The sequence below is a fragment of the Tupaia chinensis genome, unplaced genomic scaffold, assembly GCF_000334495.1.
Source record: "Tupaia chinensis unplaced genomic scaffold, TupChi_1.0 Scaffold148012_1, whole genome shotgun sequence".
In the NCBI taxonomy this organism is placed as follows: domain Eukaryota; kingdom Metazoa; phylum Chordata; class Mammalia; order Scandentia; family Tupaiidae; genus Tupaia; species Tupaia belangeri.
In genome coordinates, this window is record NW_006207862.1 from 1360232 (window position 1) to 1387901 (window position 27670).

General features: G+C 38.9%; 1 protein-coding gene across 1 annotated transcript in view; it reads right to left on the reverse strand.

The window, feature by feature from the left end:
- Positions 1 to 27670, reverse strand: part of MCU (mitochondrial calcium uniporter) — a gene marked incomplete at its 5' end in the record, with an annotated part of 168890 nt that overhangs the window by 140234 nt on the left and 986 nt on the right. The gene's annotated exons all lie outside the window — the stretch shown is intronic.

The window sequence follows — 27670 nt, forward strand, 5'->3', positions numbered from 1 at the left end:
TTCAGCAGTGTTTCTGTTTACAACCTATTTACTAAAGCAGCTTAGCAACATGCCTACAAAACATCTCCAAGAGACCAAGTGTTGGTCATAATCCTTCTTTCCCAGTAAGTATAAAGGCCCGACAACCCTTAGTCACTGGAGGATATAATAGAAACATCAAAGGAAAAAGAAAAGATGTCTGGGTTAGAAGGAAATATTTTCCTAGGAGAATGTGATAGTTGTTTCCACTCTTACTTCCTTTTAGAACTAACAGCATTTAGACAGTGCAGGGGTACTAGGCAGCAGCAGACAGAAGAAAATGAACTAAAAGCAATTAGGGTCTTACTACTTAGTTATCTAATATTCTGAGCCTGGGAATTAAAGGTAAATTTAAACACCCAGAAAGACCTTCCAAAGCCCAATCAATTTGACCACGACCATCCAGAGAAATACAGAAATGCATAAAGGCAAACGTAATGCAAATCAGTCTTCTGAAAGAAAAAAAATCTACATACTCAACCTCCTCATGTCCACACACTTCTCAATACACGCAAAGGTTAAAGACACTAGAGATGGTTATATTAACTTACTACCTTATTTTTGAAAACTTTAAAGTATTAACTCATGTTGACTTACAAAGTAATATTTGTTTACAGTTGCTTTTTTTCTTAGAGCAGTTTTGTTTACTCACTATAAAAGCTAAGATTAAATTCAGAAATGACAACATGGAAAGTGACCATCTCCTACATTCCCAACCCCGAGAGATGACCACTATTAACACTTTAAGCTCCAGCCATCGACAACGTTCTATGATTACAAAATGTCAAGGTTGAGGCTCCACAAAGGAATTATGTATTAATCAAGCAACTCCTCCACCCTTGAATGCCCAACCAGTGATACTAAAATACACTTTACAATGTCCCTACCAACTGTTCATGTAGCCAGTACTTGAATAATCTTTGTGACAAAGACCTGATTATTTCCAAAAGCAGTGTTTATTCTAATACTGAATGGCTATTACCTATCAGAGCATCTTCATTTCGTATTGAATATGTCTCTGTTTTTAAATGTTCATCCTTCAAATAAGGTATCCAGATGTGAACACAATGCTCTGAGACACTACAATCCTTTAGACACTATGCTTCTACCAATGGAGCCCAAAACATACTGCGGACTCAAATTGAACATACATTGATTAAAACCCTCCAGTATTTTTTTCATTGTTATCTGCTATAAAACCAAGTCATAGAGGCCTGCAGATGGCATAGAGGTTGCTGGACTCCCATGTGGCTGACCATGGTTTGAGTCCCAGACCCTGTGGCATGGGACTCACACCGGGCATGTGTACATGTATGCCCATGATCCCAGGAGGAAAATGGAGGAGAAGGAATTGTGGTGTGGCCATCTGCCCTGGGAGGATTATTTCTCACTCTCTCACTGTCTGTTTCTCTCTGGCAAGCACATGTGCCCTAAAACAAAAAGCTCTAAAAAAAAAAAAAAGTCAGACAAGACAATGGTGCACTCATAACTCAGTGCTCTGCAATGTCCACATGGGAAGGTCCTGGGTTCATGCGCTCAGAGCCTCGCTGTACACACCAGTGCTACATGTGTATCTGAAGACTGGGGTGGGGCTAGAGGTAGACTGTGGCATGTCAGCCTTGTTGGGGGTGCCTAACTATCTCTGGCTTGCCCTCATGAAAGAAATTTGAAAAATACACTCTACATTGCACCTGTCTACAATAACATTTTTTAAATCATGTGGACTTTTATACTTAATCAATATGTACTATATATTTCCTCCTATTCAGTCCATCCTGACAGCTATTTTCAATCTCTGTCCTGAGAAAAACAGCATTTTAACTAAACAACTTATTATCATTGTCAGTTCCAGATTACATGCAGATTTGCAAAGCAAATTAATATTTACCCTTGTTAATAAAACTGCTGAATATTAAAATATTACTTAGCCATAAAAAGGGATAAAATTCTGATACACATTACAACATCTCAATGAACACTGAGATTATACTTAGTAAAATATGCCAGATACAGAAGGAAAAATATTGTATAATTTCTCTTACATAAGATTCATAGAATAGATGAATTCATAGAGACAGAAAGTGGAAATTTCCTGGGGCTGGGAGGAAGAGGAGTTATTGTTTAACAGTTACAGTTTGTGTTGGGGATGATGAAAGGTCTAGGTATACAGACAGTGGTGATGGTTACACAAAATTGTGAATGTATTTAATGTCACTGAATTGCACACTTATAAATGTTTACAATTAGTATTATTTTTACCACAATATTTTTTTCTTAAAAAAAGGGAGTGAAGGAGACCAGTATATGTCGCTGGACTCTCATGTAGTCGACCATGGTTCAAGTCCTGGACCTGGTGGCTTGAACTCACGCCAAGTGTGTGTACACGTGTGCCCAAGATCCCGAGAGGAGAATGGAGGAGAAGGGATTGTGGCATAGCCACCCCCCCTGGGGGGGTGATTTCTTGCTTTCTGTCTGTCTCTCTCTTTCTGGCGAGCGCACAAACACTATAGCAAAAACCTCTCCAAACCCTAAAGCAAAAACCCCCCCAAAAAAAAAAAAAAAAGGAATGAAGCCCACTGCCAGCTCCCTGCAGGGTGTCCCCCAAGATTGACTACTGACCAACCGACCCATGGACCATCCAGTTGCCTAGCTCTCCTCGAACTATGTCTAGTTCTTCCAGCTCTCCACTATGAAGAAGGTGGTCCAGCATCTCCGGCCTCTGGGCTCAACCAGGTGAAGGTCTCCCAGGCTGCAGCAGACTTAAAACAATTCTGTCTGCAGAATGCTTAACACGACCCCCTATCGACTGGAGTTGTCTTCAAGTACAAATCCATTCAGACCCCAGAAAGTCTGTTCTTTTTTGTAGTAAAATGAATCTTTCAAAGGTTTCCCAAACTATTTCTCATGAACCAGTGAATATTCAAGAGAGCTAAATTAGAAGCCTATACAAAAGCTTCCCCTGTAACACATGTGCCGTAACATACAAAACTTCTACTTTTGTTGGTCCTTAACATCTACCTCTCTGAATTTTCATAAATTTCTATTTCACAAAATTATTTTATACACACTGGCATCAGCATACAACAAAATACTTAGTATATATATAAAAGGAATGAGCTACCATTACAACTTGGATGAATCTGAAGAGAATCATGAAGAGTGAAAAAAAAAAGCTAATCTCACAAGGTTATATATTGCATGATTCTACTTACAAAACATTCTTGAAATAACAAATTTGCAAAAATGAAGACCAGAGTAGTGGTTGTCAGGGGTTAGGAGGCGGGGAAGAAAGGCGATAGGTGTGGTTACAAAAGGACAAGAAGCTGGGTATTCGTTGTTATAGAACCACTCTGTACCTTATCCGTGGTAAAGGATACAGAGGCTGAAACGTGATGAAAACGTACGGATGTAAACACACCCAACCATACGCACACACAATTATTATAAGTAAAACAGAAAATCCAGTAAGGTCAGTGGATTATATCTAGATCATTATCGTGGTTGTGGTATTTTCCTACAGTTGGCAAAACATTACCATTGCGGGAAACCAGGAGAAGGGCACATTAGCTCTCTCCACAGTATTTTGTCCAGTTGCAGGTGAACGTACAATGATTTCAAAATAGTTTTGTTTTTAAAAATGATTTTTATAAATGAACAAAAGATGGCAAAGCTTTGTGTCCGACCCACTGCCATCACCCCACTGACTGCTGTTATCGGGATCACCACCACGCGAACTTCCCACCAACAGACATCTGCATCCTTTTTATTAGCATTCTTTGAGTATTTGCTCCAACCAATTATACTTACATTTAATTATAAGATGACAACTCTTGTTTTTAAGGAAATTATTACTGCAACTTTAGTTAATATCCAATATTTTAACTTTAAATTTTCAAAATTTGCAAAAATAACATAGTAGATATTATCATGCCAAAAACAAAGCACCATCCAATAGAAATAGAAGGTGAACTACATACATATTTTTAAGTAGTCTCAGCCAAGCAGTGGTGGTGTGTGCTAGTCACTGCTCCTCAGTAGGTGAGGCCACGTGGGAGGCTCCGGTTGGATTCCCTGCCCACCCTTATGGCCAGGCTCAAGGCATGAACCTGTAGTCCCGGATACATAGGAAGATAAGGCAGGAGGCTTGCAACACTGTAATATCCAGTCTAAAATAAGACTTCGCAGGAGCACACACACCCACAAACACTCTTGGAGTTACATTAATAAAAACAATAATAAAAAGATAAAAATATTTTAATAACATTTTATTGGGTGAGCAGGTGGTACAGAGGTTAAGGTGGGTGGATCCCACAGTGCCAATGGCACAGTAGGAGTCCTGGACCTGGTAGCTTGAAAATCACTCTGGGCGCAAGTGCACCTGTACACAAAATCCTGAGAGGAAAATGGAGGTGGAATTGTGCATGGCCATTTCTTACTTTCTCACTCTCTTTCTTTCCAGCAAGTACACACACTCTATAGCAAAGACTGAGGGAAAAATTTCTCTCAATATTTCTCAATATTCTTGATAAAAAAATGGAATAATGTGGTGTGTCATGGTGCCATAGACTATGTGTTTTCCAGTAGATATCATGTAACACCACACTAGAATAATATAATTCTATCCATACAAAAAAACATATATTAGATAAGCAACAAAAAGCAACAAGACACATCACAACACAACAATATAAATCCAGCATAATTGTTTTTATTTGTTCTGAATGCTACTATGGGTACATAATAAAGTACAAATTTATAAATGAGATACATAGTCTTGCGTGATTGTGAACATTTTTAATACTGAATACTTACTGACTGCAGGAACAAGACAAAGACTGAAAAAGATTTCCTAGAATTGAAATGGACTGTGAAAGGGAATTCTCCATGCTGGAAAACTGGTGGTAAGTCTAAGTGGTCATTAAATAGGTAGGCTGTTAAGTGAGAAGTGGCTGCACCCCTCTTATTTTCTAAGATCTCTCAAAGACCACAATAACGTAAGTAAGTTCTAAGTTCCACAGAGTCAGTTACACCATGATCTCATTCTCCAGTCCCTTGGCCTACCAGAATTCTGGACACGTGCACGCAGACCGCCGCGGCATGCGTGCAGGCCAAGAGGGCTGAGAATCTGAACTGTGATCAGCATGTGGTTTCCAGCTCTGCAGTCCAGTATACTACTGCCTGTGCCACCAAGGCTGGGCCTATCCTTTATTATGATTATCATTATTATTATCTTCATCATAAATATTATTATTATTCGGTGTCATTTTCATCCTTCAAGTAAAAACAGGTACCTTATCAGTAAAAGGAAGTTTAAAAAAGAAAATCTTGGGGCCAGCTGATGGCATGGTGGTTAAGAATACCAGGTCCTACATGGCTGACTATGGGGCTCAAGTCCTACACCCAGCAGTTTGAGAAACAATGTGTGTATCTGCAATGCATGCCCCAAATCTCAACAGGACTCTGAAGGTGAAGATTACAGCATGACCATGCTCCATGGAGGGTGCTTTCTCAATTTCTCTCTCTCTGTCTCTGTCTCTCTCCAGGGAATGCTGGCAAATGGGGGGGGGGGGTTCTTACCCTTATAACTCAAAACAGAAAGACAAAAATCCAATTTATAAATGGGGTAGTTTTGAATATTTATTTTTCCAAAGACATGCAAATCAGTAATAAGCACAGCACATGAAAGGATATTCTACATCATTAACATTAGTCATTGGAGAAATGCAAATCAAAACTACAATGAGGTGCTTCACATCTACTAGGATAGTTAAAACAAAAGCCACAGACAAAAATAAGTGTTGGTGAATATATAGGAAAATTAGAACCCTTATATATAGTTGGTAGGGGGGAAATGGTACAGCCTTTACGGGAAACAGTTCAGCACTTCTTCAAAAGACTAAGCCACAGAATTACCCTGTGGGCCTAACCATGGTGGTGCTGGTGGCAGGGTATCACTATGCAATACTGGAGCCATGTGGGAAGGCCCTGGGGTCAAATCCTGGGTCATTCTGAACGTGTGAGTTGGGCCTGAAGGCACACTCTTGACTCTGGGGCTAGCTGGAATGCTGTGTAGAGATGTGTAGCATGGCAAGATCCTGTCAGGAGTTTCTGTTCCTTTCTCTCAATGAATATATAAAAACTTTTAAAAAAATATGACGCAACAATTCTATTCCTAGGTATATAACCAAAAGAAACAAAAAACACTGTATATATCCACAAAAATCATGTAAAGTTTGTAACAGTACTATTCATATCAGCCAAAATATGGAAACAAATTCTCATCAACTAATGACTGAAGAACCAAAATAGGGATACTCAGATCATGATATATTATTTGATATAAATAAACGGAAATGAAATGCTAAAACATTCTATAACATGAATGAACCCTAAAAACATATATTGTAAGATTCCACTCAAATGAAATGTCCTCAAGAGGAAAATCCATAGAAATAAGGAAGATTAGTGATTACTCAGAACTGGATGTAGGGGGAAATGGGGAGTCATCGTTAACGAGGATGAGATTTATTTCTGGTGTTGACAAAAATATTCTAAAATAGATAGTGGTGATGGTTGCAGAAATTTGAATATCCTTAAAAGCACTGAATTGTATACTTTAAAAAATGAATATTATGCTGTGTGAATTATATCTCAATAAATATAAATTATATTTCAATAAACAACAGTATTCTAGTTGATAAATTCTTTAAAACTATTGTTTTTAAAATGAAAGAGAGATGGGGCCAGCAGATGGCATGGTGGTTAAGGCTCTGGACTCCAACATGGCTGACCGCAGTTCAAGACCCAGAAATGGCAGCTTGCTTTCTCACTTTCTCTCTCTTTGTGTGTCTCTCTCTGGTGAGCACATGTGCCCTATATCAAAATTAATAATAATTAATTTTAATTAATTAATCAAAATAAATTAAATACATTTTTCTCCTTTTTTTAACAAGAGAAATTCCTATCTCTTGACCCTGCAGTTAAGAATAGCAATAGCTTTCCAAAAATCCATTCCTTGGGTGCTGACAAAAATACCAAGAGTAAAAGGCTCTAAGTCTGAATAATAAGGTAAATTTTATTTTCTTACAGGCTTGTTCTTTGCATATCTTTTTTTTTAAAAGAGTTTTTTTGCTAGTAGGGCACATATGCTCACCAGAGACACAGAAAGCACCACAATCCCTTCTCCTCCATTTTCCTCTCGGATCTTAGGCATGCGCACACACACATGCCTGGAGTGAGTTTTAGGCCACCAGGTCTGAGACTTGAACCATGGTCAACTACACTGCAGTCCAGTGACATAACCATTACGCAATTTGTATATATCTTTAATATGTCATTAAAAAAGGATCAATATTGGGGTCAGTAGGTGGCATGGTGGTTAAGATACTGGTCTTCCATATGGTCAACTGTGGTTAGAGTGATAAGGTGAGGCCAGCAGGTAGCATCAAAGTTAAAAAGCTGGATCCCACGTGGCTGAGTTTGCAGTTCAAGTCCTGGACCAGGTAGCTTGAAATTCACATTGGGTGTATGTGTGTGCATGCCCAAAATCCTGAAAAGGGACTGGAGGAGAAGGAATTGCTGCATGGCCATGCCCTCTAAAGGGTGATTTTTCACTTTCTCCTCTCTCTCTCTAGTGCATGCATGCCCCCTATAGCAAAAACAACTAAAAAAGGAAAAAAAAAAAAAAAAGGATAAGGCAAATAAATGTTCTTCTTGAACTCTGCAGAGAAATAACGAAAAGCAAATACACCATATTAAGCAAATACACCATATTAAAAAAGCCTATCTTTTTTTTTCTCCCTATTTTTAAGATACAGGACATCTGTGCTTATTGAAGAGGGACAATGAGAGGGAAAGTGAGAAATCACCACCCAAGGGAGATGGCTATGCCACAGCCCGTTCTTTTCCACTCTCCTACTGGGAATGTTAGGCACACATTGTATACACGCCCAGTGTGACTTTCTTTCTTTTGGAGAGGTTTTATCACTATAGGGTGCGTGCGCTCGCCAGAAAGAGAGAGAGACAGAGAGATAGAAAGCGAGAAACCCCCCCCCAGGGGGGATGACCAAGCCACAATCCCTTCTCCTCCAGTCTCCTCTTGGGATCTTGGGCATGCACACACATGCACCTGGCGTGAGTTCAAGTCACCAGGTCCGGGACTTGAACCGCGGCTGACTACATGGGAGTCCAGCAACATAGCCACTACACTAACTGCTGGTCCCCCCAGTGTGATTTTCAAGCTGCCAGGTCCAGGACCCAAACCTCAGTTATCCATATGGGAGTCCATGACCACCATACCACCTTGCTGCCCCCAAGCACAGCTGTTTTGTTTTATTTTAAGAATTATTTTATTTAACTTTATTTATCCATTTATTTATGTATTTCAATTTGACCAGAGAGGGACAGAGCGAGAGAAAGAGAGTGAGAAAGCCAGCCGCCAGGTCCAGGGCCCAAACTGCGGTTGGCCCCAGGCATAGCTGTTTTAAACTCAGAAAACAAAAGAATCTCTGAGAACAGATGAAGGAAAATTTTAGAACTAGAGTAAGCCTCAAACCCACAAAATGAAAAACAAAACCAAAAATTGAATGACAATAGACAATCTATGTAAAATATTCAATTTCATAAAATGACACATTCCACAAATAAATATTACATTCGAATAAAGCTATCTATTCTATATGAGACCTAAAATAACTCATTCCAAAGTCCATTTCCTGGATGAGAAAAGGAGATCAGATTATCACTCTAATTCTCAAAAAAGAAATAAGATTTAAGTTCCAATAATTATTCCAAAACACCACTACTATCACCTACACCCATCAGTCAGTACTCCTTTAGTTACAAACAGAACAAAACAAACTCAAAGTGATTTAAACACTATGGAAGTGCATTGTCTCTGAAGGATCAAGGTAGGGGTGGGCTTTAGGGCTGGTTAATCCAGTAGGTACTTAATACCACCAAGTACCCAGACTACTTCCATCTTATAGATCAGCTGTTGTTCTGGTTTTGATGGTAGACAGTTGAGACCAGCAGATGGCATAATGGTCACGTAATTGCACTACCACGTAGTCAACCACGAGTTGGTTTGAGTCCCAGACCCAGTGATTTAAAACTCACGGCTGACGCGTGTGCATGCGTGCCCAAGATCCCGAGAGGAGAATGGAGGAGAAGGGACTGCAGCTGGCCATCCCCCCCAAGGGAATGATTTTTTGCTTTCTGTCTCTGGTGAGTGCACATGTCCTCAGCAAAAAAAACCTCTTAAAAAAAATGGTAAAAAGATTTGTAAAATCAAATTTACAAATTTCTCATGAAGCTGAAGAATGAAGGGTCCTTCATATAAACTCCTTTCCTTCAGATTGACTAGCCAACTTGGATCATATGCCCATTCCAGAATTCATAACTGCCATCAAAGGAATGTCACATAAAAACTGACTTAAACGTGGGCTCCTGAATCCATCAATGCAAGAATAGAGTTACCATGAAGTCATTTTCGAACTATTCCAATAGAAATCCATAATAAGAAACACATTTTATGGGCTATCCCCACAGCCTAGCAGTTAAGGGAGCCAGATCCACATGGCTGACCACACAGTTTTAATCCTGGATCCAGTGGCTTGAAAAATATGCCTAGTGCATAGGGGTCCATGGCTAAAATCCCAAAGGGATAGAGAAATAGAGAAGAGATTTCAGTGTTACCATGGCCCATGGGGTGGGTACTTTCTCCCTCTCCCCTCTTCCTGTGTCTCTCTGTGAGTATTGAATGCAATCTCTGGAAAATGTGTGTGTGTGTGTGCATGTGTGCATATGTATATATATAAATACACAACTATAGGCCCTGCAGATGGTGTAATGGCTTTGTTGCTGGACTCTCACGTAGTCGACTGCGGTTCGAGTCCCGGACCCAGTGGCTTAAACTCATGCCAGGCGCATGTGCATGCATGCCCAAGATCCCAAGAGGAGAATGGAGAGACGAGACTGTGGCAAGGCCATCCCCCCTGTGGGGTGATTTCTCACTTTCTGTCTCTCTGTCTCTCTTCGTCTTTCTGGCAAGCATACATGCCCTGTAGCAAAAGCCTCCCCCACCAAATAAATAAATAAATACACAAATACATATTTTACAATACTCAGTGCACACATACACACAAACACAAATGAAACTAACATTCCATGAAATAATACTTATTATGTATAATGTACTCTGATTTTTTTAATTACATTTTTTTCATGTTGATTGCCATGCTGGTAAAATTGATTTTGTGATCCCTTAGCAGGTTGTGTCCAGCAGTTTCAAAAAGACTGGCTTAGGCTAATCTGAACTCACACCTAAGGGTAGAATCAAATTGAAAATGATACTGCTGCTGGTGCATGACAGGAAAAAGGCCAAACTTTCCAAATCAACCATTATAGCCACTGCATTGCCCACAGTGCATTCTGGTGTATGTTATCTTATTTGATCTGACGAAAGTAGTTGGAAAAGTCTACATGACATACAAGGAAAAGAGGTTTTATCTTTTCATTAAAAAAAAAAAATACATACACACACACACACACACACACACATATAGTTTTAAAACTTTCTTCGTTTAAGGTAAAGAGTTCCTAGTCAAAGACTGTTCACATAGATGTATTTTCTACAAAGCATCCACGAAGTCTGGCCAACAGGTATTATTAGATAGGACAAATAGGAAAATAAGTTGTTTTGTTTAATTTGCCAGGGTGCATGTATGCTCACCAGACACAAAGATAGAGCTGTTTCTCTATCTCTGTCAGAGAGAGACAGAGAAAGAGAGGTCCGGGACTCAAACCACACCATCGGCCATGTGGGATCCTATTGCCTCAAACCAGGCCATGGGCTGTCCTGAGAACAAGTTTTTAAAAAGAAATACAGCTAGAGCAATGACTCTCAACCACAGGTGAAATTTCACAATGTCTGAAGACATTTTTATTATCACAGCTTCTATACGGAAGTGTAATGTATATCTAGTGGGTAGAAGCCAGAGATGGTCATGTCAATGCATAGGAGAGCCTCCCAACCATAAAGAATTACCTGATAAAAAATATCAACTGCACCAAGGATGAGGAACTCCAAGTAGTACCACCTATGGTCTTATGTTATTCCTCTAGAATCCAAATGCCAAGCTGCAGTAAGAAAAAAAATGAGATATGTCTGGACTATTTGTTCTACTTTGAGAAGCTAAGTTTCACAAATGGAAAATAGTGAAAAAGAAACAGAATCCACGTGTTTCAGAGTAGTAACTGCTCTACAGTCGAAAGGAAAATTAATCTCACCTGTTCATGAGATTATTAAAAGAATTCAAAAAAGCCATTTTTCTATTACTTCACTGTAATGTAATTCTTTCATGAGAGAGAGTTATCAGTTTCCATTTACAGTTGGAGCCTTTTGCTATTATGAAGCAGTCACAAGAGCTAGCACAATGCAAGGGACAGCAACTGCAATACACTGTTCCTGGACATGAAGATAAGGAGGGTAAAGATGCAATTTCCTTAAAGCCCACCAGGTTGGGACAGTGGGACAGAATAGGAGGCTTCATCCCCTACTCACTGGACAGTCTTTCTAGTAGTTCCTATCTTTGCTTGATCATTCATACGTTCTCCTCCTGAAAGTAATTGTAGTCACTCCATGGTATTCTACAGCTCAGAAATGCTTTTCTTGTCTCTATATCTAACTGGAATCACATCCCTACCCTCAACAGGGCATCTCAGAGGAAGAAAAAGGAAGTAAATTGAGTGCCCTTAAACCTTTGTTAAAAGAAAGCCTGTGTTATTTCACACTAACACTGCCTCTCACTTTCGCTTTCCAACCACAGCAGCCATCCTGCTATCTTCCAGTAGGCCAAGCTCATATAACAACTTACACCTCAAATCCCATCCCAACCCTAAATGAAAGGCTTTTCACTTGTTCCCTCTTAACAAAATATTCACCTATATCTTTGCATATATTTCACCTTGCCATGTAGAACTCACTTTAAGTATCATAACTTCAGAGAAATGTTCTCTGTTTACTCAAATCTAAATTAATCCTCTAATCATTCTCTACCACGTCAAATTTCCCATGTGTTTTGTTTGTTTTTAACTGCTCAGTACCTTTAAACAGTCTTCCTTGTTTGGGGAAGGAAATCCCCAAGATAGATGTCATAAATTCACTTTCCCAGCCTCTCTCACAAACAGGAAGCAGGAATATAACCTATGTTCTGCCAATCAAATACATCCACATAATATTTCAATTAGGACAGAAACAAATAGAGGGGGGGATACCATGCAAAATCCACTTTGAAGAACCTGTCAGCATATATTAGTTTTCTTTCAGAACGGAAATAGCAGAGGTCCTAGAAGTTGCATCTTAAACACAGCATAGACAGCGTAGATTATAGTAACTTGTTCCCAGTTGCAAAAGGAATAGTCTCCAATGATTTTGTCCAGTGGTATAATTTGGACATTGTTCCTATATATGCACCAAGATTAATTATCTGGTTTCCCTTAAGATTCTGTGGGCTACTTGATATCCTTTAATTTTTTTTTTTCTTTCATCAGACCAACAGATGATGTAATGGTTACATCATTGGACTCCCACATAGCCGACCCCACTTTGAGTCCCAGACTCAGTGGCTTAAAACTCATGCTGGGTGCATGTGTGTGAGTACCCCAGATCCTGAGAGGAGAGTGGAGGAGAAAGGATCACAGCGTGGCCATTCCTTCTAGGGAGTGATTTCTCACTGTCTGTCTGTCAGTCTCTCCGGTGAGCACATGCACCCTATAGCAAAAACCTCTCTTAAAATTTTGTTTGTTTTTCTATTTAAACTAGAGTAGTTTCTGTTATTTGCAACTAAGAAATCTAATGAATTTCCACATTTTATCCATCAGATTCTCACTGTCTGGTATTTTCAAAAAATTATTTTACTTATTAACTGTATTTACCACAAGATTATAAGCTCAATAAAGACAGGGACATTGTCTACCTTGTTCATTGCTCTAAACTCAGTTTATAGAGTAGTGCTTCACATCTAAGAGGCACTAAATAAAATCTCAAAAGAACTTTCTACTGCTAGGCAAATATATACTTAGAAGCCAGGAGTTAAGAGCTAAAACATACCAATGTCTACTTGAGAAATCGAAGTGGCTTTTTGAACTGACACTTGAGCAGAATACTAAAAAGATAGATTATAATCGGGGGTGTGCAGAGGGGAGATATATATATAAGCACATACACACACACATTCACATTTATATCCTTTCTAAAGGATAAGAACAAACATATGGCACTAGAAACAAGTGTGACAAATGCAGAGAAATATGTGAAATTAAGGAAAAGTGTGTGGAGATTGGTAGGAAATACCATCAGCTATACAAGATAAGTCATATTATGAATGGCTCTGAATGCTAGTCTTGGGAAATGTATCTGATGATGTTTTAAGAACACTAATCCTCAATGAGTATATTCATCTTTTTTTATTCTAGATGTTATCTGCTGTGTAAAACTACAACAGCTACCCACACATTTTCCACAGTGTTCCTTCTCTGAACACTGGTGCTCTATATTTATCTGTTCAAGCTGAAATACTACTAGACGGAGTCTTATAATTAATCCTCTTGCAACCAAGCAAATACCCAATTTAAAGATAAAAATCTATTACCCAAATGGCCTTTATTTCCAACTCCCATTCCCAAAGAAATATTTTTAAATTTGTCTCAACTCCATTTACTTTTCAGTTCATTAGAATATCACACTGGTTCCAGGTGCATAAAAGAGCTTCGATGAAAAAAATTTTGTTTTATTTTGTATTAAAGTAACACAGTCACTCAGAACACAGATGATAAATTTTTATAAATAGATCTCTTTAGATAGTCTTTTAAGAAAGAATTCAGTAAATCCTACAAGTAACATCTATACAAAGGTTATATACTTATATTTTATGATCTTACATGAACCAGAAGGGACCTCACAAAGACTCTTGAAACTGGTATTAAAAAGCAATACATTAATAATTATTAAATATTAAATATGTGCATGCCATATGTATACATCCTTTGAACCAGCAATCCCTCTCCTGACTACTATCTTGTAAAATAAATGTACCAATACATGAAGATACATGTAAGATATTTACTGCAATGTCACAGTGATTAAAAAAAAAAAATGGAGAAACAAAGTGCCTGTCCATCAGTAAGGGATGAGTTAAATAAACAAAGGTATAGCTACAAGATAGAATAATTTCATATATAACAGGACATTATAAAGCACTGAACTAATATCTTAGAGCTATGCTAGCTGACTTAGAGAAAGCGCTAATATTTATTTCTATGTGACAAAAAGGAACAGAAAAGAATGCATGCATCAGATAATTCAATTTTATAAGACAAATTACACACATACATGTACGCACACACAATACATGTGTTCAGAGGAGGGAAGAAGAGTATACTCTGTGTGTGTGTGTGTGTGTGTGTGTGTGTGTGACCAAAAAACAGACAGAATTATTCAAATATGGGGAAAATACGGAAGGATATATATCATATGGTTACCTTAGAGCAAAATGGGAAGAAAAGAGAGAGAAGAAACTAGGCAAGAAAGGAGAAAAATATAAATGCACTTATATAGATACCTATGTTTAGATACAGATATTAATGTTCTCACAATAAAAACAATATGAAAGTAAAAAGAATTACTAGAAACCAGCTAATCCAACTTTCCAGATGATTCCAAGATTCACTCATTCAACACTAAGGACCTATTTCGTTCAATATACAGAAAAGGGTTGGCATTTCCTTGCTGATAACAGATCTAGTAACAAAGAATCCATCTATTTCCAAGAATGTCCATTCCATTTTAAACTTGATCTAATTAGAGAATATTCTTCCATGACCACACATAGAAGTACTTCCCTACTTTCACACGTGGTACAGCTCTCAAAATGTACTTACCAATTAAATGTAGAGATTCAGACTTAAGGAATTTAAAATATTAAAAAGTGACAAACTTGAAAACAAACAAACAAAAAGCAACTCAGATCACTAAGAATTAGTTCTCTAACATACAAAGACAAAGAACTAAAAATCACAAAGAAAAAGACCAACAACACAAGAGTCATTGTGTTGGCAAAGAGGGAAGCAGATAGTAATTCCCATACCTTCTACTTCTAGGAAACAGTCTATAAACCTCATATACAAGTAATGGTGACTGCAGGAGGTTATTCACTGTGGCAACGCAAACAACAGCAAAAGACTAGAAATAACTGTGTAAAGGGAATTCATTATTTTCTTAAATTTAGTTTGCCATAGGGTGTGTGCACTCTCCCAAGACAGAGAAGGGGAAGAGAAAAAGTGAAAAATCACCCCCCAGGGGCAATTGCCACGCCTCAGTCCTCTCAGTCCTCCATTCTCCTCTTGGAATTTTGGACACACAGGTACATGTGCCTGGCGTGTTTTTCAAGCCATCAGATTGGGACTCTAACTGTACAGTTGGCTAAGTGGAACCCAGTCACCCTAACCACCACATCACCAGCTGACCTAGAGATTTTTTTTCCAGTTTTTGCTACAGGGCATGTCCACTTGCCAGAGAGAGAGAGAAAGTGAGAAATCGCTTCTCCCCCACCCTCCAGGGGATGGCCATGCCAAAATCCCTTGTCTTCCAGTCGTCTCTCAGGATTTTGGAAATAAACACATGCACCCCTGGTGTGAAGTCGCTGGGCCCGGGACTCAAATTGCAGTCGACCATGTGGCAACCCATAGCCTGCTAGTCCCGGAAACTGATTTTTTAAAAGTACACTATACCCACAGGACTAGATGAAAGAACTATCAAGTCGTCAGGAAACTCAAGTTTTTTAATGCAAAAATGCATCATGATGTTTCCGACAGCCCAACACATGCTTTTTCTTTAATATTTTTGGTTACCAAATCTATAGACCAAAGTATAGGCTTTCCAATAATCTAAGAAGAATCCAATAGTTGTTATTAAAATGGCAAACAGGTTCTCAACGATGGCATCTCAAATAATGTTATTGCAATTTGTACCTGTAACTTGTAAGTATATAAGAATATGCTCAGGACACTCACCAATTCTATTTATATAGCCACACAGTATAAGGTTTGTCAGATGAGTAAAAAGAATGTTTACCTTTAACATTCTCAAAGATGCCAACAAAAACAAAATCGGTACGTAAATGTGTGTTACAAACACAAACAAAACATTGATATTCGGGGTGTTAAGCTACCATTTAATATGCATGACAAATCTGTTAACTATTTGGTATAATGCTGGGCAGAGGAAGCAAGATATAGTTATAATTTTATGTTTTATGTGGGGGTCTGCACATTTCTTCATGGAAAATGTGTATTATGAAAAAATTATATATGAATTTCAAAATTTTGCACCAAAACAAATTCATACTTAAAAAAATATTGCTAGAGGGCACAAATGCTTGCCAGAGAGACAGAAAGAGAAAAGGAAAGTGAGAAAACAGACCCCCTTAGGGTTGGTCATGCCTTAATCCCTCCTGCTCCATTTCTCCTTTCAGAATTTTGGGCACACCTATATATGTGCCTGCACACACACTCAGAGTGTTTTTCAAGCTGCGAGGTCCAGGACTCTAATAGCACAATCAGCCATGTGGTATCCACCACACCACCCAATAAACTCATATTTTAATTCCATTTTCCATGAACTTTTCGAACTTCTCTCACAGAGATAAACTACTCTCAAAAACAAGGTGAATGCCATTAAAAAAAAAGTCTGCAAACAAATATGTAAAAATGTTAACAAAGGTTGCCTTTTGAATAGCATTTTTCTTCTTCCTTTTTTGTTTGTGTGTACCTTAACTTTTCTATGATAAATACTTAATGCTTTTATAATAAGAACAAAAAATTAATAGATAATGATTCTGACTACAGTACTCTTCCTTTATCTGCAGGGGACACATTTTAAGAACCAGGGTGGATTCCTAAAACCACAGATAGTATACCAAACCTATATAATGCTGTTTTTTCCTATAAATATATATACCTATAATAAAGTTTAATTTACCAATTGGGCACAAGAAGAGTTTAACAACAACGATAATAAAACAGAATGAGGATTGTAACAAAATACATCTATAATAGAAGTTATGTGAATGTGATCTCTAAAAATATCTTATTGTGGGGCCAGCAGGTGGTGTGGCAGTTAAGGCACTAGACTCTCACATGGACAACTGTGGTTCAAGTCCTGGACTCCACGGGTGACTTCTTCTCATTTTCCCTCTGTCTCTGTCTCTCCCGCAAGCACACATGCCCTGTGGCAAAAATCTAAAAAAAAAAAAAAAAAAAAAATTATTGTATTATATACAGGTAATTAAAACCATGGCAAATGAAACCACAGATAAGAAAGGGACTACTGTATTTCAGAAAAAAATAAGAATCTGGGTCAGCGGGTGGCATGGTGGTTAAGGGGTTGGACTCCCGCATGGCCAACTGTGGTTCAAGTACCAACCCAGAGGCTTGAAACTTTTGCAAGTTGTGTGTGTGTGCATGCCCAAAATCCCAAGAGGCAAATGGGAAGAGATCGAATGGACTGCAGCATGGCCATCCCCCCGAGGGGTGATTTCTCACTTTCCCGCTCTGCGTCTGTCTCTTTCTCCAGTAAGCACACATGCCCTATGGCAAAATCCTAGGGAAAAACAAAACAATCATATCATATACATGAACAAAAAAAACAAGTTTATCTTTAACAAACTTGGTGATTTTTAAAACTTTTGCAACTTAGTTGCAAAAAAAGAGAAAACTTCTGGAAGATAAACATTTTCTGAAGTCAAAAGTAACACAAAAAAACCAAGTTTATCTTTACTCTAACAAACTTGGTGATTTTTAAAACTTTTGCAACTTAGTTGCAAAAAAAGAGAAAACTTCTGGAAGATAAACATTTTCTGAAGTCAAAAGTAACAGAACAAAAGAACCAAACTTTTTTTTGAGAGGTTTTTGCTATAGGATGCATGCGCTTGCCAGAAAGACAGAAAGACAGAGAGACAAAAAACAAGAAATCACCCCCCAGGGGGGATGGCCACGCCACAATCCTTTCTCCTCCATTCTCCTCTAGGGATCCTAGGCACGCACGCACATGTGCCTGGCAGGAGTTTAAGCCACTGAGTCCGGGACTCAATCCATGGTCGACTACATGGGAGTCCGGCAACATAGTCATTACACCAACCGCTGGTCCCAGAACCAAACTCTTGTAAGGGAAGGGACTCTTCCCCAATGCCCAATAGTCCTGGAGAAAGAAGTAATGCAAATTTTAGTTAAAAATCTTATGTAAAAAAGTAACACAAACTCATATGAAAAAAGAAGCATCTTTTTTTCCCTCTATTTTCAAACATGTGCTGGGAAAAAGTGACAACGTTCAGGCTTCTCTATTCTCTGGCCTCCATGAATAAAATCCAAAACCAAAAATGTATTAGAATGGTTACCCCTGAAAGATTAATTTTTTAAAAAAACTTAACTCAGGCTATCGTGTTTTCAACTCTGGTTAACGCTTGTAAAAATAGTTAAGCATAAAAAAGAAAGAAAAGAAAAAACTCTGACAATAACTATAGTACAATCTTGCTACCTCATTGTAATAGTGGCTATGCCTAGTTAAGTCAAATGGAAGGTTCAATTCTCTTGATAAAAATAGGAAAAACAAAAAGTAGCAACTGAGGTCAAGAAGGAAAGACAGTATTTATTACAGTTCATAAAGAGTCACATACCTTTTTAATTATGATAAATCAGCATGCTATATACTTGTCTATACATTTTAATATTTATATAGAAAAATCTTCATAAACCCATTTGATCTTCAAATAAAGTGTACAAATTACATTTTTTTTTACTTAGCACATATCTTCAAACTCATAATGATAAAAGGTTCTTCAAAAAGTTCACAGATGGGACCAGCAGTTAGCGTAATGGCTATGTCACTGGACTCCTATGTAGCCAACCGCAGTTCGAGTCCCGGACCCGGTGGCTTAAACTCACACTGGGCGAGTGTGTGTGCGTGCCCGAGATCCCGAGAGGAGAATGGAGGAGAAGGGATTGCAGCGTGGCCATCTCCCCTGGGGGGTGATTTCTCGCTTTCTATCTCTCTGTCTCTCTCTGGCAAGCGCACATGCCCTATGTCAAAAACCTCTCCAAAAAAGAAAAAGGAAAAAAAAAAAAGTTCACAGAAAATGAATCCTATGAAAAACTATGCATAGAATTAAAAATGTTTGCATGGATATAAGCTTGTATTTTAATTCTACTTTTCCAAATCCTTTTTGAAGTCTCCTCATACTACTATGAGGATAACACTACCAGATATACACTTAGCCATAAATATTGTTGAGTTCCTCATAAGGAGTTTAATGAATGACAATTTTAAGTTGCAATTACCAATAACAGGCCCAAACTGATTTGTGTTTATATGTATCACAGATATTTTCATTTCAGCCAAAATGAAATGCTTCTTTTTCCATCTCAACAGCAAATACAAACATTACCCCCGCTCACAGACAATGCTGGCTAGAAATAGCAGTAATGCATCATTATACCAAGGCATCAGACAGGTGCAAAGATCACCATATTGTATGCTAGAAATCATTTCAGAACAACCAGTAAAATTTCTATACAGAGAAATCATGGAAGACCTTACTAAGAATACAAAACTTTAACAGACTTGAAGGGAGATAAGAAATAAGCAAACCTAACAAGTACTCAGGAGAAGAGCATTCCAATCATAGAAAACAACAAACGCAAAGCTTCTGTGAGGAGGTGCATGTCTAGAATGTTTCAGGACCAGCAAGGAGATCATTATCGCAAAAATGGAGTGGGCAAGAGGAAAAGTGGCAGCAAATGGGAGTCAGATGGAAAGCCAAATGTTCAGCCGTGCTATTCTGAAGCTGATACTGGCTGGACAGCACATCGTTACACGTTCTGGAACTTAGAATCTGTCAGAGTGGGAGTACTTATATTAGGAAAACAGGCAAATGCTGCAAATTAGAGACTTCTCCCCCTCTGAAGAGTCAGTTTATCATCACTACCCAGAGACTACTCTGCCTTTCACTCCGAGTGAGATCAGAAGTTATTGGAAGGGCTGATGTCATCACTCCCACTGCTAAGTTCTGACCGTAGGGAAGAAAGGACAAAAGCAGGGTGACTAATTTGGAAGCTGTTAATAAAATCTAGGAGAGACATGTTGGCGGCCTGAACCAAAGTACCAGTGGTGAGAAGTAGTTTAATTCTGGATGTGAAATGCTGTTCATGATGGATTTGAATCAGCATGTGGCAACAGTTACTTACCATTAGGGAAAAAAAAAAATCTATTATCCAAACCCTTTCCACAGGGAGGTTACAGCCTAAAGTCTAAGCTAAATCATTTATATATAAAAAGATACAGATTCATGGCAATAAAAGTACAAAGTGTATGGTAGGGTCCTAATGAGTATTCCACAAGCTGGAGAGAGGGAGGAAGGGGGAAAAAATCACTGGACAGATAAAATTTGAGCTACTGGGTAGAGTGAGATCTTGAGTGAGGAATAAAGGAATGAGGGCCTCCTAGGCAGGGAATCTGCAAAGTGAAAGAGCCAAGATGGCAATGTATTTGGTGGTTAAGGATTACCTTACCCAGGGCATTTAGGAGCATGGCATTACAGAGCATACAACTATACAGGATGCAGATAGATAATTGAACTCTAAATTCCATGGCTTACTAGCTTGGGCAAGTTATTTAGAACACTTCTGACTCTATTACCTCAAAAATGGCAATTATAGTACATTCTTTACAGAACTGTTACTGAGAAAAATGAAATTAAATTGTATGTATAAGGTATCTCACACAGACTTGGAAGTTAGTAAGCAGTCACTTGTTATCAAAAACAACACTATCATAAAAAAGGAACAATACATTAGAACTCAATTACAGAAGGCCTTGAATATCAAGTAGAATTTGCATTACATTAAGTTCTAGAGGCAAGCCAAAGTTTTATGTGGGGAAATGAAATGGTGAGATTTTAGAAAGATAAATCTGGCAAGAAGATACAGAATGGATTGACTACAGAGGAAACATTGAAAGCTGGGACACTATTTAGAAAGCAGTCCAGACACAGGATAAAAATCTAAAAGAGAACAAGGGTGGTGATAATGGGGATACAAAATGCAAGATGAATGAGTTGAGATAGACTCCAACTAGAATTTAGTTACTAGAATAGGACAGTGAATGGTACACTTAAAAAAATAATTAATATGGTATCTTACTCTGAGTTGTAATGCTACCATGGAATATCAGACTGGGTAATTTATAAGGAAATTTATTTCTTACAGTTCTGGAGTCTGTGAAGTCCAAGGTCAAGGGGCTCACACCTGGTGAAGACCTTCTTGTTGTGTCCATGGCAAAAGGACAAGAAAACAACCACAAACTCACTTTTATGATAAACCCACTTTAGTGACCCCACTCCTATAAAAGCTACATCGGTCCATTCAAGATGGCTCTGTGTAACCACCTTTCAAAAATCCCACCTCTCAATGCTGTTGAATGGAGGATTAAGTTTTCTTTCTTCTTCTTCTTTTTTTTTTTCCATTTTTTGGAGAGGTTTCTGCTACGGGGCACGTGCACTTACCAGGAAGACAGAGAGAGACAGAGAGACAGAAAGCAAGAAACCATTTCCCAGGGTGATGGCCATGCCACAATCCATCATTCTCCATTCTCCTCTCGGGATCTTGGACATGCATGCACACACACCTGGTGTGAGTTTAAGTTGTCGGGTCCAGGACTCAAACTGTGGTCAACTACATGGGAGTCCAGTGACATAGCCATTATGCTAACTGCTGGTCCTGAGGATTAAGTTTTCAACACAAGAACTTTTATGGGACACTCTCAACCCAGAGTAGATGGAAAATTTTACCTTATGCGTATTTGACCACAATTCAAAGACAAAGATGTGAGTGGGTAGGAAAAATTAAGTTAAAAGGGAAAAACCAAACATTAACTTTAATTCAAGTAACTAGGAAAACCAAATGAATGTATGTACGTATCTATCTATTTATTTTTAGAAAGATTTCTGCTACAGGGCATGTGTGCTTGCCAGAGAGGCAGAGAGAGAAAAAGTGAGAAATCACCCCCTGGGGGGATGGCCATGTCACAGTCCCTTCTCCATTTTCCTCTTGGGATTTTGGGCACACGCATACACACACCCGGTGTGAATTTCAAGCTGTCAGATCCAGGACTCAAACTGCAGTCAGCCATGTGGGAGTCCAGTGCCTTCACCACTACGCCACCTGCTGGCCCCCAAGTGTATCAATTGAAACAGTCATAAAAAATGAGCCTCTAGGGACCAGTGGGTGACGTGGTGGTTGAAGGCACTGGATTCCCACATGGCTGACCGTGGTGGTTCAAGTCCCAGACCTACAGCTTGCTTTCTCACTTTCCCTTCCTTTCTCTCTCTGTCTCTCTCTGGTTAAATTTTTAAAAACTGTGTAATAAATAAGAGAACAAAAGGAGATAAATAAATAAATCATTCTTTCTAAAAATGAGGTTCTATTTAAGAGGACTCTATTGTGTTTAGGTGTGAAGTGGCACTCTGAATGCTAAAAACTAAAATATACACACAATAATCAACTTTACAATGACTTAACTTTCAATTTTTACTTTATAGTGGTGTGAAGGCAACACACATTTAGTAGAAGCTTTATGAGGGGTATTCAAAAAGTTCATAGAAAATGTATATAAGAAAACTATGCATCGATTTCAAAAAATTTTCTCTTGCACTAAGAGAAATTTATACTTTAATTCCATTTTTCTACAAACTTCTGAAGTCCCCTCATATATCAAGTACCTGTATAATCATTCTGTTTTTCAATTGCAGTACAGTTTCAATATCTTATTATAAAGCAGGCTTTGTGTTAGATGATTTTGTCCAACTGTGTTCTAATGTATGTGTTCTGACCACACTTAAAGTAAGCTGGGCTAAAACCATGATGCTCGGTAGGCCATGTACGGTAATCTATTAGTAACAACAATAGTTTCAACGTACAATGGTTTACTGAACATAACTCCACCGTAAGTCAAGGAGCATTTGTACAAAGATGGAAAACTGAAGTTCACTCACTGCACACACCAGTACATATAAACGCGCAGAAACAGCCAGGTCACACCTACGTGCTTATTGATCTACCATAGTGAAACAGTGGACCGACTTGTGACTCAGAACAGAACAGAAAGAAAACACGTACCGCTCCGAAGTATCCCTGAACCCTGGCTACAATAAAAAGCAGCCATTTTAACATCACCTATTTTATTTATTCTTCTTATAACAGAAATAAGATTTTAACAGCTCCCATAATACAATGGTACCTTGGTAATACTATCATTCTGCCACCATATATTCCAAGACTTAAGGTTAATTTGTTTAACTTGTTCTCCAACTATACCTTACATGCTAACTATGAAATTCAGAGTGTGTGTGTGTGTTTTCAGAACTGCTAATACCAAAAATACTTTTGTATACTTTATTCTTTGAAACATAACATGCACACACACACACACACACAAAAAAAACTTTAATATAATTTCTTACAAGGTGAACACATTAATCTAGCAGTATCTAAACCAAGAGACAGAACATTACTAGCACCCCAGAAGTCCCCTTCATATCCCATTCCAAACACTTCTCCCAACTCTCAGCAAGAGTAATCACCCTCTTAACATTTCTCTTTTAATTTGCCAGAGGATGCATATACTCATCAGAGAGACAGAGAGGAAGGGGAGAAAGTACCTCCTAACGGGTGTAGTCATACCACAATCTCTTCTCCGTCTCTCTATCCTGTAGAGATTCTGGGCGTGCATGCATACCTGCTTGGTATGTTTTTTAAGCCAATAGGCCCAGGATTCAAACCTTGGCCAATCATGTGGGACATCTGATCTACAAATGATCTTTATCATTCCCTTAACACACAGCCTACAGTCTGGTCATCTCCTAATTTTTTGACACCACAGATTCCTTTTGTCTGTTTCTGAAATTTATGCAAATAGAATCCTCAAGCACTCAGTGTCTTCTGCTCAATGCCCTATCTGTGAGACCTATGCATTTAAGACTTGTTTATTTACTTTTTTTTTTTTTAGAGAGGTTTTCGCTATAGGGCGCGTGCGCTCGCCAGACAGACAGAGAGAGACATAGAGACAGAAAGCGAGAAATCACCCCCCAGGGCGGATGGTCACACCACAATCCCTTCTCCTCTCGGGATCTTGGGCACGCACGCACACACGCCCGGTGTGAGTTTTAAGCCACCGGGTCCGGGACGTGAACCGCAGTTGACTACGTGGGAGTCCAGCGACATAGCCATTATGCTAACTGCTATTGAGAGATAGACACATATATACAGGGTCACTGACAGGGATCACTGACAGGTTCTTTTTTTTTTTTTTTGGAGAGATTTTCACTGTAGGGCGCGTGCGCTCGCCAGACAGACAGAGAGAGACATAGAGACAGAAAGCGAGAAATCACCCCCCAAGGGGGATGGTCACGCCGCAATCCCTTCTCCTCCATTCTCCTCTCGGGATCTTGGGCACGCACGCACACGCGCCCGGCGTGAGTTTTAAGCCACCGGGTCCGGGACACGAACCACGGTCGACTACGTGGGAGTCCAGCGACATAGCCATTACGCTAACTGCTGGTTCCCACTGACAGGTTCTTGAAATGCAGTGATTCTACCTGCCCCACCCCAGTCTTTGAGCCAAGATCATGGATACACCGACAGGTGCACACGGCAAGTTCAGATCAACGTGCGATCTGAGCTCCGGCCTTCCCACATGGCTCCAGGACTGTGCAGCGATGCCCTACTACCTGCATCACTGCAGCTGGGGCCACACATTTTTATATGTATCTGTAGTTGAGTTTGTTTGTTTTTTAGAGATTTTTTGCTGTACGGCATGTGTGCTAGCCAGAAAGACAGAAAGCAAGAAATCACCCCCGGGAGAAGATGGATATGCTGCAATCCCCTCTCCTCCATTCTCCTCTCGGGATTTTGGGCACACATGCACACATGCCTGGAGTGAGTTTTAAGCCGCCAAGTCTAGGACTTGAACCATGGTTGACCACATGGGAGTCTAGTGATGTAGCCGTGACACCATCTGCTGGTCTCAAGTTTTTTTTGTTGTTGTTTTTTTTCTCGCTATAGGGCGCCTGCGCTCGCCAGACAGACAGAGACATAGAGACAGAAAGCGAGAAATCACGCCCCAGAGGGGATGGTCACGCCGCAATCCCTTCTCCTCCATTCTCCTCTCGGGATCTTGGGCATGCACGCACACGCGCCCGGCGTGAGTTTTTTTTTAAGCCACCGGGTCTGGGACACGAACTGCGGTCAACTACGTAGGATTCCATCGACATAGTCATTACGCTAACTGCTGGTTCCCAAGTTTGTTTTTGTTTTTAAGACAATGTCTAGCCATGTGGCAATCCTCCTGCCTCAGTCTCCCAGCTGGGATACAGGCACACACCACCATGCCTGGTTTTTCAGACAGGGACTCACCATGTTGCCCAGACCAGTCTTGAGCTGTCTCAGCCTCCCCTAGTCACTGAGATAATAAGCTCGCACCACCACAACCAGCCTTGAGGTTGGACTAGCAATTGAACAATTGAACATGGGCCTCCTACTTGTACAGCACAGAATCTTAACAGCATGTGCCACTACACTGGACCTACAGTTTGTTCATTTCAACCACTGTTTAATATTCATTGTGTGTTTATTTCACAATTTATTTATCCATTCTATTGTTGATAGGCATCTGGAAAATTCCAGAGTAGACAAACAATCCTGCCCATGTCTTTTGGTGAATAAATGGACACAATTTGTGGTGCATAAATCTAGGAGTGGAATGGCTGAGTCATAGGGTATGCATGCATTCAAATTTAGTAAATAACTAGTAACTTTTAAGAAAGATTTTCAGGTCTTTACAGGGAAATATAATGATTAGCAATTCATCAGAAGGTGCTGACTTAAAAAACTACTTTCATGAGGATAAATATATTAAAGTGGGATAGTTGATCTACATCATTCCCAAAGGAGGCAATTCACTTTAGAATATATCTTTTTTTAATTTGACAAAGGGTGTGTGCACTCACCAAAGAGAGAAAGTGAGAAAGCACCCATATGGGGAGTGATCATGCCACAGTCCTTTCTCCCTACTTTACTTAATCTTGGCATGCATGCACACACGCATGCACCCAGCATGTTTCTCAGGCCACCAGGATTTGAACTGTGCAATCAACCATGTGGGACCCAGGCCCTCAACCACTATTGGACAGGCTGCCACTTGAGAGTATTTTCATCAGCAATTTAGCATAGGACACTGAGTAACAGTTACAAGTAATCACATTATTCTTTCTGGAACTGATGATGCTAAAATTTAGAAACAATGCAAGAGCCATTACTATCAACATTGTAATGTAACCACTTTTTTAAATATGTTATAGGAGAATATAAATGTTACAAGTCAGAACTTTGTAGCAGTGAAGCCTGCTACATTTAACCAAACTCTCAGAAACTGTAAAGGACTCCAGAACTAGTCTAGCCTTCAAGTAATCATATAAACGCCTTCTACCTCAATGAACATGCTAATAAAAATTAATTTTAAAAAAGACATAAGGCAAAAACAAAGGGAATCTGAATAAAGTATGGACTTTAGTTAATAATACTATATTGAAATTGGTTCAATAATTGTAAGAAATATACCTTAATAATGTAATAACAGGAGAAGAGGGTAGGGTAAATGAGACCACTGTACTATCTTTGCCATTTTCCTGTAAATCTAAAACTATTCTAAAATAACACTTATTTTGTAAAGTCCATTTAAAACTCTGACACATAATCTTGCGATTGTAATACACCTGCTTAACTTCTTTCAGAATGCAATCCAGATGCAGTTTGAAAGCTGTCAGACACAGATATACACGTGTACTCTTTCCATTTATTAGTTTAGATAAAAAAGATATATGAGAGAAGCATTCTACTTATGCCAGATTTGGTTACTCTCCTGCCTTATGAACAAGGCTCAGACACTTTCTTTTTATTATATTTCTATCTCATCTAACCTTTATGGGTATATACCATAAACACTGAACGATTCATTAAGAAGCAATCCTCCAGTTATTTTCAAACAAACAAACAAAAAACGACAAGCAACAAAACTCAAGTTAGGTCAACATTCCAACAATATCTTTATGGTCTAAATCATCAAATCTGCTTTTACTTCAGGGGGGAATAAAAGAAAATAGACTGTGCCTTTCAGCTAGTAGGAAAAATAAAGCAGACGCTACAGTATTAGGCCTAGAGGGAGGGGCCCTACGTGAGGCAAGGAGGCAGGAGACCTTGACGACAGTTTCAGCTCTACCCCCCCTTCCTGAATATCTCTGCTCTTCTATTTTCATGACGTCAGGTCCATTTTAATTATAACAGTTGTTCCATAAATCAAGAGGTCCTTTCATTATCACTTCTCAGTTTTGTTAGATATCCTAGTTAAATCCTTTATCCTTATCTGAACTATAAAACCTTTAGAGAATCTAAATATGTGTGTGTGTGTGTTTATTTATTTAACATACTTAATATATATACTTTACATATAATATATAAATTTACTTTATATATATATTTACTTTATATA